At 26.7% G+C, this 8,374-nt stretch overlaps 1 non-coding gene across 1 annotated transcript; it reads right to left on the bottom strand.

Annotated features, from left to right (window-relative positions):
- Positions 1-549: 549 nt before the first annotated feature.
- TRNAI-AAU (transfer RNA isoleucine (anticodon AAU)) lies at positions 550-623 on the bottom strand. The gene has a single exon. It is a non-coding gene; the product is annotated as a tRNA-Ile (tRNA).
- Between the last annotated feature and the right edge of the window lie 7,751 nt (positions 624-8,374).

Raw genomic sequence — 8,374 nt, 5'->3', positions numbered from 1 at the left:
TACTTCATTACCTATTCCTACTCCAACTGTGCATGCGTCATCTCTACCTCAGGATGAGAATGAAAATGAAATTGGTAAGTTTGGTCAATTCTAGATATCATTATAAAATACATGTGTTTTGCTACTTATTCACCACCAGTGTTAGTTCTAAAAAAAATACATTTTTTGTGATTTAGTAATAGAATTGGAGATTAATATTTTTAAATTCGATAAAATATTTAAATTTTTCTGTCCAACTCGTACAAAATACAGTATAGTTTTTAAATTTTTAAATTTATTTTTTTTGTCTATGCATGTGTTTGTGCTCTGCTACTGATGAGTAATAAAATGACGTAGATATAAAGCGTAGATAATAAAATTTATGACGAGAAGATAGTTGGATGAATTATTTTTCAAATTTACTAAATTTACCTGCGTTAAGGATAAAATTGCTCTTGACTACGAATGTTAGGGGTAAAATTGTTTTTAGCTGTCAATGTTAGAGATATTTTTGCACCGTATCCCAAAAAAAATTAAAAAAAATTAGGATTAAAAAAACTGAAACATCTTTGGCCTATGCAGGTCTCGAACCTACGACCTTCGCGTTATTAGCACGACGCTCTAACCAACTGAGCTAATAGGCCTGAACATTTTTCAAACCGATCAGTATTTACTAACGCTTCTTAATTATCTTAGTAATTTTACTACTAATCACTTTGTCCCCAAATTTATGATTACTGCGAATTTGCATTGTGCCCGTAAAAATAGACTCATTAAAATTTAGGGTAAATAATTATAAAGTCCTTATATTTTTACATAACAAATTAGTAAGTCCATCATATTATTATAAGGTCCTTAAGTTTTATTTTAATCAACTCTTTAGTCCTTCCATTTATTTTTTTAGATGAAAGTACAAAATTGCCCCTAATTATACACATAAAAAAAAACTTATCTTCAGGTTTCAAATTTAATCTAAATAGTGTTAATGGTGTTTTTGAAATATATACACCAAAACTCATATATACTTGCATATACTAATCATAAAAAAATATTATTTATTCTCTTAAATTTTTATTTTTTATTATAATATTTTAATACTAACATTAATATTATTATGAATTTTCGATAATTTAAAAAAATCAGATTTTAGTTGTTGATTCATAAAATTTATTAGAGATAAATAAAGATTAGTTTTTATAATTTTGTATAGTTTTACTTCTATTTTAATAATTTTTGAAATATTTTTCATTTATTTTTTTAGTTAATAAATTTTACATTACTAAATTAAAGTTCTATAATTGTACAAAATTTAATAAATTAATTACTTAATATAGGAGAGGTTATGATTATGTAGAAAAAAGAGAAAAAAAATAGAAAATAGAAAAAATATAATATGTTTATTATTAAAACATAGATTAAAGGGTAATTTTGGTATTTTAAAGATTTTTTAATATAGTTTGATCATTGCCTCAAACATAAGGACTAAGACGTTGACGAAAATAAAAACTGATGGACTATATAATTATTTGTAAAAACAAAAGGACTGACTAGTGTATTAGGTAAAACACACAGGGACCTTATAATTATTGACCCTAAAATTTATTGCCTATAAAACTCCAACTTGATATCGATATCTCTAATTTAAAAGACTCGATTTCAATTAAGTCAAATGACAACAAAATAATGTTTATTTATTATTTATTTAATATAGGGATAAAGTACAGAAATACCTATAGTCAGGAGCAATTTTATCCCTAACGTTGTCAAATTGAGAAATAATTCATCAAATTATCTTCTCAGTCATGAATCTTGTTATTCCCACTTCACATATGAGTCATTTTATCACTCATCACCGACGGGTCATAAACATATGATTAGATGTGAAATACATCATTGGTCACTGAACTTATATGGTTATCTCAAAATGGTCACTCAACTTCGATTTGTCTCAATAAAATTATTCAATTTTGAAGTTTGTCTAATTAGGTAACTTCATCGATTTTAGTGGTTAAAGGAATATCGTAACGATAACATAAGTGATACATCAATATGCGACTAACCAAAATGACACATAACATCCATATATGTGTCATCTAATTATCACGTGTCAATTATTTTTATAAAAAAAAAACTAAAATTAAAATATATTATATTTTTTAGACTAATTTAATTTTGCGTTAATTATTAAAGCAACGTAGGAACTGATAAATTAGCGAATTTAGAATGTTAGATATTGATGAAGTATATGAAGTTGGCCCATCAGGCCCACAGAACCCATCAAGCCCGCCGAAGCATAATCCAAAATTATGATTTGACATAGTTGTAAATAGTTTTTAAAAGATGAATTTCTGTATAATTTTCTCAAAAAAAAAATCATATTTAATTATAAAATTACAATTAAATTTTGGAATAAGGTGTAAAAATACTCTTAACATTTATGTCTAGGAGCAATTTTACTCCTAACATCTAAAATGGTACAATTTTATCCTTAATATTGATAAAATTACAGTTAAATTATGGAACAATGTACAAAAGTACCTCTAATATTTACGCCTAGGAGCAATTTTACTCCTAACATCTAAAATGGTGTGATTTTACCTTTAATATTGATAAAATTACAATTAAATTATGGGACAAAATGCAAAAATACCTCTAACTAATATTTATGTCTAAGAGCAATTTTACTTCTAACGTCTAAAATAGTGCAATTTAATCCTTAATATTAACAGACAAGAGCAATTTTACCTCTAACGTTGTTGGGTCAATTGGAGAAATTATTCACCAAATTATCTTTTCGAGCATGAATTTTGTCATCTATACTTCACAATAGGGCATATATTTATAATTAACCTAAAATTTTGTTATTTGATACGAATTAATACAAAAGTAAAAAAAAAAATAAGTTAAAATTAATTAATGCTAAACCTTAATTTCTTTTGGTAATATCTAATTTATTTAAGTATTTGGATTTCAATAGATTTAAGATTACTAGCTTTTTTTAGAAGACTATTTTTTTTTATAGTAAAATAGGTTTATAGTTTTTGAGAAAATATCAATTTAGCTTCCATATATAAAATAGCATCAATATAGATTTAATATTTAGAAAAGGTACCGATTTAGGTCAGATTACGAAATGTCACACGTCATTCATATTACTCTGTTAAGTTCTGATTTCTCTTTGCATGTACAATTGACAGAACTTTACATAGTAATATGAATAACGTATCACGTTCCGTTTTCGATGTCTAAATTGATACATTTTTTTAACGTAGCCTATATTGGTGTTATTTTATACTTGGAGCCTAAATTGATACTTTCCAAAAACCATAGACCTATTTTGGTACCTTATCCATTTTTTATTAGATAAAAGAATAAGGTGCAAAAATACCCCCAAACGTTTATAATCAGGAGCAATTTTAACCCATAACGTTATCAAATTTGGCCAATTTGAAAAATAATTCATCAAACTGTCTTCTCGATCACGAATCTTGTCATTTACACTTCACATGTGAGTCATTTTATCTTGTGCATTAGTAATAAATCACAAATATATGATTAGACATGAAAAAATTAAAAAAAAAAGGGTAATTAGCACCTATGGTCACTACTAAAGTTTGGGCAATTTCCTCAAAAGGTCACATAAGTTTAATTTGTCTCAATAAAATCACTTAAGTTTGTTTTTGTCCCAATAAAGTTACATTGGACTCTTTTTGTTCAATTTTTCATCGGAATTGTTTACGTGACATCTAATCACATGTCTCAATGTCATGTGACATAATAAAAAAACATTTAACTATAACTTAACCTACGTGACATATCTATTATCAATTAAAATATGTAGTTACATTTAACCACAACATCACGTCAGCGTAGATATGTCACGTAGGTTAACCACAACTTAACCTACGTTAACCTACGTGACATATCTACACTAGCGTGATATTGAGATGCCACGTGAGTAATTTCGGCGAAAAGATGAATAAAAAACGTTCAAAGTGATTTATTGGGACAAAAACAAACTTAAATGATTTTATTGAGACAAATTAAACTTTTGTGAACTTTTGAGGACATTGTCAAAATTTTAGTGACCACCGGTTCTAATTACTCTAAAAAAAATTATAAAATATACTGTCTATTATACGAGTTCGAAAAAAATTCAAAATATTTTTACACTTTACCCCTTACATAAAGTTTAGTACTTTTATTCTATTCTGTATATAATTAATTCTTTTTTTTTGTGGAAATATTGATTGCAATATCTAATTTATTTAATTATTTAGATTTTACTGGATTTTTGTTTGAAACAGATTTCACTAGATTTAAATATTATTTTTGTAATTAACGCTTTATTTAATTATTTAGATTTCACTAGATTTAAAGTTACTACACTTTTATCCAATATATAAGTAATATATAGATTGAAGCTTATACAAGCAAAAATTAGGTGAAAAAATTCAAGTAACATGACCAAAATTTACTTCAATATTATTATAAAACTTTTCTTTAGTCCCTATACTTATTGGACAAGATCAATTTTATTAGTAATGACCAAAATAGGTCTATGGTTTTTGTGAAAGTATAAATTTAGGCTCCACGTATAGGCTTAACGTTTAAAATGATACCGAATTTAGGCCTCGATAGTGAAACGAGACACTCCATTAATATTACTCTGTTAATTTCTGTCGATTGTACTTGGAGGAAGAAATCAGAATTTAATGAAGTAATAGGAATGACGTATCTAATCCGTTATCAAAGACCTAAATTGGTACCTTTTTTAAATGTTAAGCCTATATTTATGCTATTTTGTACGTGGAGCCTAAATTGATACTTTTTTAAAAACGATAGGCTATTTTGGTACCTTATCCAATTTTATTATTTTGAAAGGATATTTCATCAGTATTTACAGGTTAATTAGAATTTTTACCATAAGAGTAACATTGAGGTATTTTGTATAATAATATTTATCAGGGTTTTTAATGAGAAAATTTTGATTCTTATCTCGTAATTTTGGGTAAAATACACCCATTACCCTGAATTTTGCAAATCTCTATTTTGTAAGTTTTTTTTATCGACATATGATAAAACTTTCCAATTTTATGATAAAAAGAAATAGTTTTTAGGATAATAGTCCTAAAATTTTTTTCAATCCTTGCGTCCCTCGAAGCGATTGGCGAGGGACGCAAGGATTGAAAAAGTCCCTCTTGGATCTCTCGCGCCGTTATAGAAACTTTGCGAGATAAATTATTTTTATTTAAGCTAATGTGGATAAATTAAAGACGGAAAAATAAAGGAAATTAAAGTGCGAAATTGACACGAGATTTTAAGAAAATCGGTATTTATTGATGAATCAAGGTTTGAATACACATATCCAACAAGCATAAAAATGAAATGAATTACAAATGAGAAATCTCTATATTAAACATATAGGTAACCAATTGAATTAGAATAAACAAATCAATACAAAGAATTGAAATGCGATAAAACAAATTGAAATTCAACAACAAACTCGGAGCCACAATAGCTATCTCGGATTGATGTTGAATTTTGGTGTTGGTGCGAGGTTCTTGGAGAGCTGCAGCCGGTCGGAAATATTATTATGAATTTTCGATAACTTAAAAAAATCAGATTTTAGTTGTTGATTCATAAAATTTATTAGAGATAAATAAAGATTAGTTTTTATAATTTTGTATAGTTTTACTTCTATTTTAATAATTTTTGAAATATTTTTCATTTATTTTTTTAGTTAATAAATTTTACATTACTAAATTAAAGTTCTATAATTGTACAAAATTTAATAAATTAATTACTTAATATAGGAGAGGTTATGATTATGTAGAAAAAAGAGAAAAAAAATAGAAAATAGAAAAAATATAATATGTTTATTATTAAAACATAGATTAAAGGGTAATTTTGGTATTTTAAAGATTTTTTAATATAGTTTGATCATTGCCTCAAACATAAGGACTAAGACGTTGACGAAAATAAAAACTGATGGACTATATAATTATTTGTAAAAACAAAAGGACTGACTAGTGTATTAGGTAAAACACACAGGGACCTTATAATTATTGACCCTAAAATTTATTGCCTATAAAACTCCAACTTGATATCGATATCTCTAATTTAAAAGACTCGATTTCAATTAAGTCAAATGACAACAAAATAATGTTTATTTATTATTTATTTAATATAGGGATAAAGTACAGAAATACCTATAGTCAGGAGCAATTTTATCCCTAACGTTGTCAAATTGAGAAATAATTCATCAAATTATCTTCTCAGTCATGAATCTTGTTATTCCCACTTCACATATGAGTCATTTTATCACTCATCACCGACGGGTCATAAAAATATGATTAGATGTGAAAAAAAATAATTTTTAAAAAATATATATATTGCCAAGATCATATACCGTACGGGCCCGACCGGCTGCAGCTCTCCGAGGACCTCGCACCAACACCAAAATTCAACATCAATCCGAGATAGCTATTGTGGCTCCGAGTTTGTTGTTGAATTCCAATTTAATTTAATTGCACTTCAATTCCTTGTATTTGATTTGTCCTTCCAATTCAATTGAATTAGCTATATGTTTAGTATAGAAGTTCTTCAATTGTAATTCATTTCCAGTTTCATGTTTTAAACACTTATTCAATCAATAAAATACCGATTTTTTACCAAATCTCGTGTCAATTTCGCACTTTAAATTCCTTTATTTTCTCGTCTTCAATTTACCCGCATTAGCTTAAATAAAACAATTTTTCTAGCAAAGTTTCTATAACGGCGCTAGAGACCCAAGAGGGACTTTTTCAATCCTTGCGTCCCTCGCCAATCGTTTCGTTTAGAATTCAAGTTTTGGCGCGCAAATTCCATAAACTTAACCATTTCAATTGAGAAGTAATCTTCTCTGGCATGCCCGCACCCTAACCACACGTGACAAGATTGAAATTAGCATATTCGCAAAATATCGCTAACAGTAATAATATTGATATTTTAATTTAAGAAAAAAACTATAATTAGATAAAAATAATGGGGAAAATATAATAAAATTCAATATTCAAATTTAAGATTTAAAAAAAAATTATAATTGGATAAAAACACACCTTGAGATTTAAGGGAAAATCAAAATGAAAAAAAAATAGTGATTTAAGACAAAATGAAAAAAATAAATAAATAAGGATTTAAGGGAAAAGTTTGAGGATGGAGAGGTTCCAACCGAGGATACCTTAAAAATGAGGACACCTTAAAAATGTGTAGAAGCCTTACCTGCCAATTACACCATTTGTGCTATCTTAATTCAATGTCGCCATGAACAACTTTAATTCTTAAATATTTTCATTTTGAGGTCGTTAACGGTTATTTTGAGGATTTGGTTAAAGTTGAGTGGCCACCGATATTAAAAAATGTAAAGTTTAGTAGTTATACCGTTAAGAATTGAAGTTCAGCAGCCACAATGTTAAAATGGGTAAAGTTCAGTGGCCATGGGTGTAATTTATCCTAAAAAATTCGGGATGCTTTATTATATGTGGTTTAAGATTTTTTTATCAAAATTAACAAAATGTTTATTAGATTATTAAAATATTTCTCTTTTAAAGTTTTACTTTCAACCGTAATCAGATCGAGACCAGAGTGAGTATTAAATGTTTGATAAAAATGAAAATTATTTGAAAAAATAAATGTTGAAATTTAAGTGTTGAATATTGTAGTATTGAAGGATTATTTTGACTTATCAAAATAAGTAATTTTAAATTTAATTGACTAATTTAAATAATAGAGAAATGATCGTTATTAAATACATTTAAATTAAATAAGTGATTAACGTTTTAATTCAAGTATTTAACAAGACCTAAGTCACTAGCAATTTAATTTGTTTTATTGATAATGATAAAATAAGATGACATAATTTCAAAATACATTACTTCAAAAAAAAATCAGAATACATGTAGAAATTTTAATTTCATGTATTATTATTTTCCACTAGGAAAAGAAGTACATAATTTTATTTATTATTTTTAACACCGTAGATGACAAGATCCATGATTAAAAAAACAGTTTAATAAATTATTTCTCATATTGACCGGGTAAATTACACTCATAGCCACTGAACTTTACTTATTTTAACATTTTGGCCACCGAATTTCAATTCTTAACAGTATGGCCACTGAATTTTATATTTTGTAACACCAGTGGTCACTCAACTTTAACGAACTCCTTAAATTTACTGTTAACGATCTCAAAATGAAAATATTTGAGGATTAAAGTTGTTCATAACGATATTTAGCATGAAACCGCATTTTTTATTTTCTAAAATCACATATTTATGAAACTTTCTCTTTCTAAAATTTCTCACGCTCTTTCCTAACTGAACAACACATAAATAACCTTAAAACAAAAATTT

Source organism: Euphorbia lathyris, chromosome 10, assembly GCF_963576675.1.
Source record: "Euphorbia lathyris chromosome 10, ddEupLath1.1, whole genome shotgun sequence".
Taxonomy (NCBI): domain Eukaryota; kingdom Viridiplantae; phylum Streptophyta; class Magnoliopsida; order Malpighiales; family Euphorbiaceae; genus Euphorbia; species Euphorbia lathyris.
The sequence above is the reverse complement of the archived record's forward strand: the minus strand, read 5'-3'. Positions and strand labels throughout refer to the sequence as shown.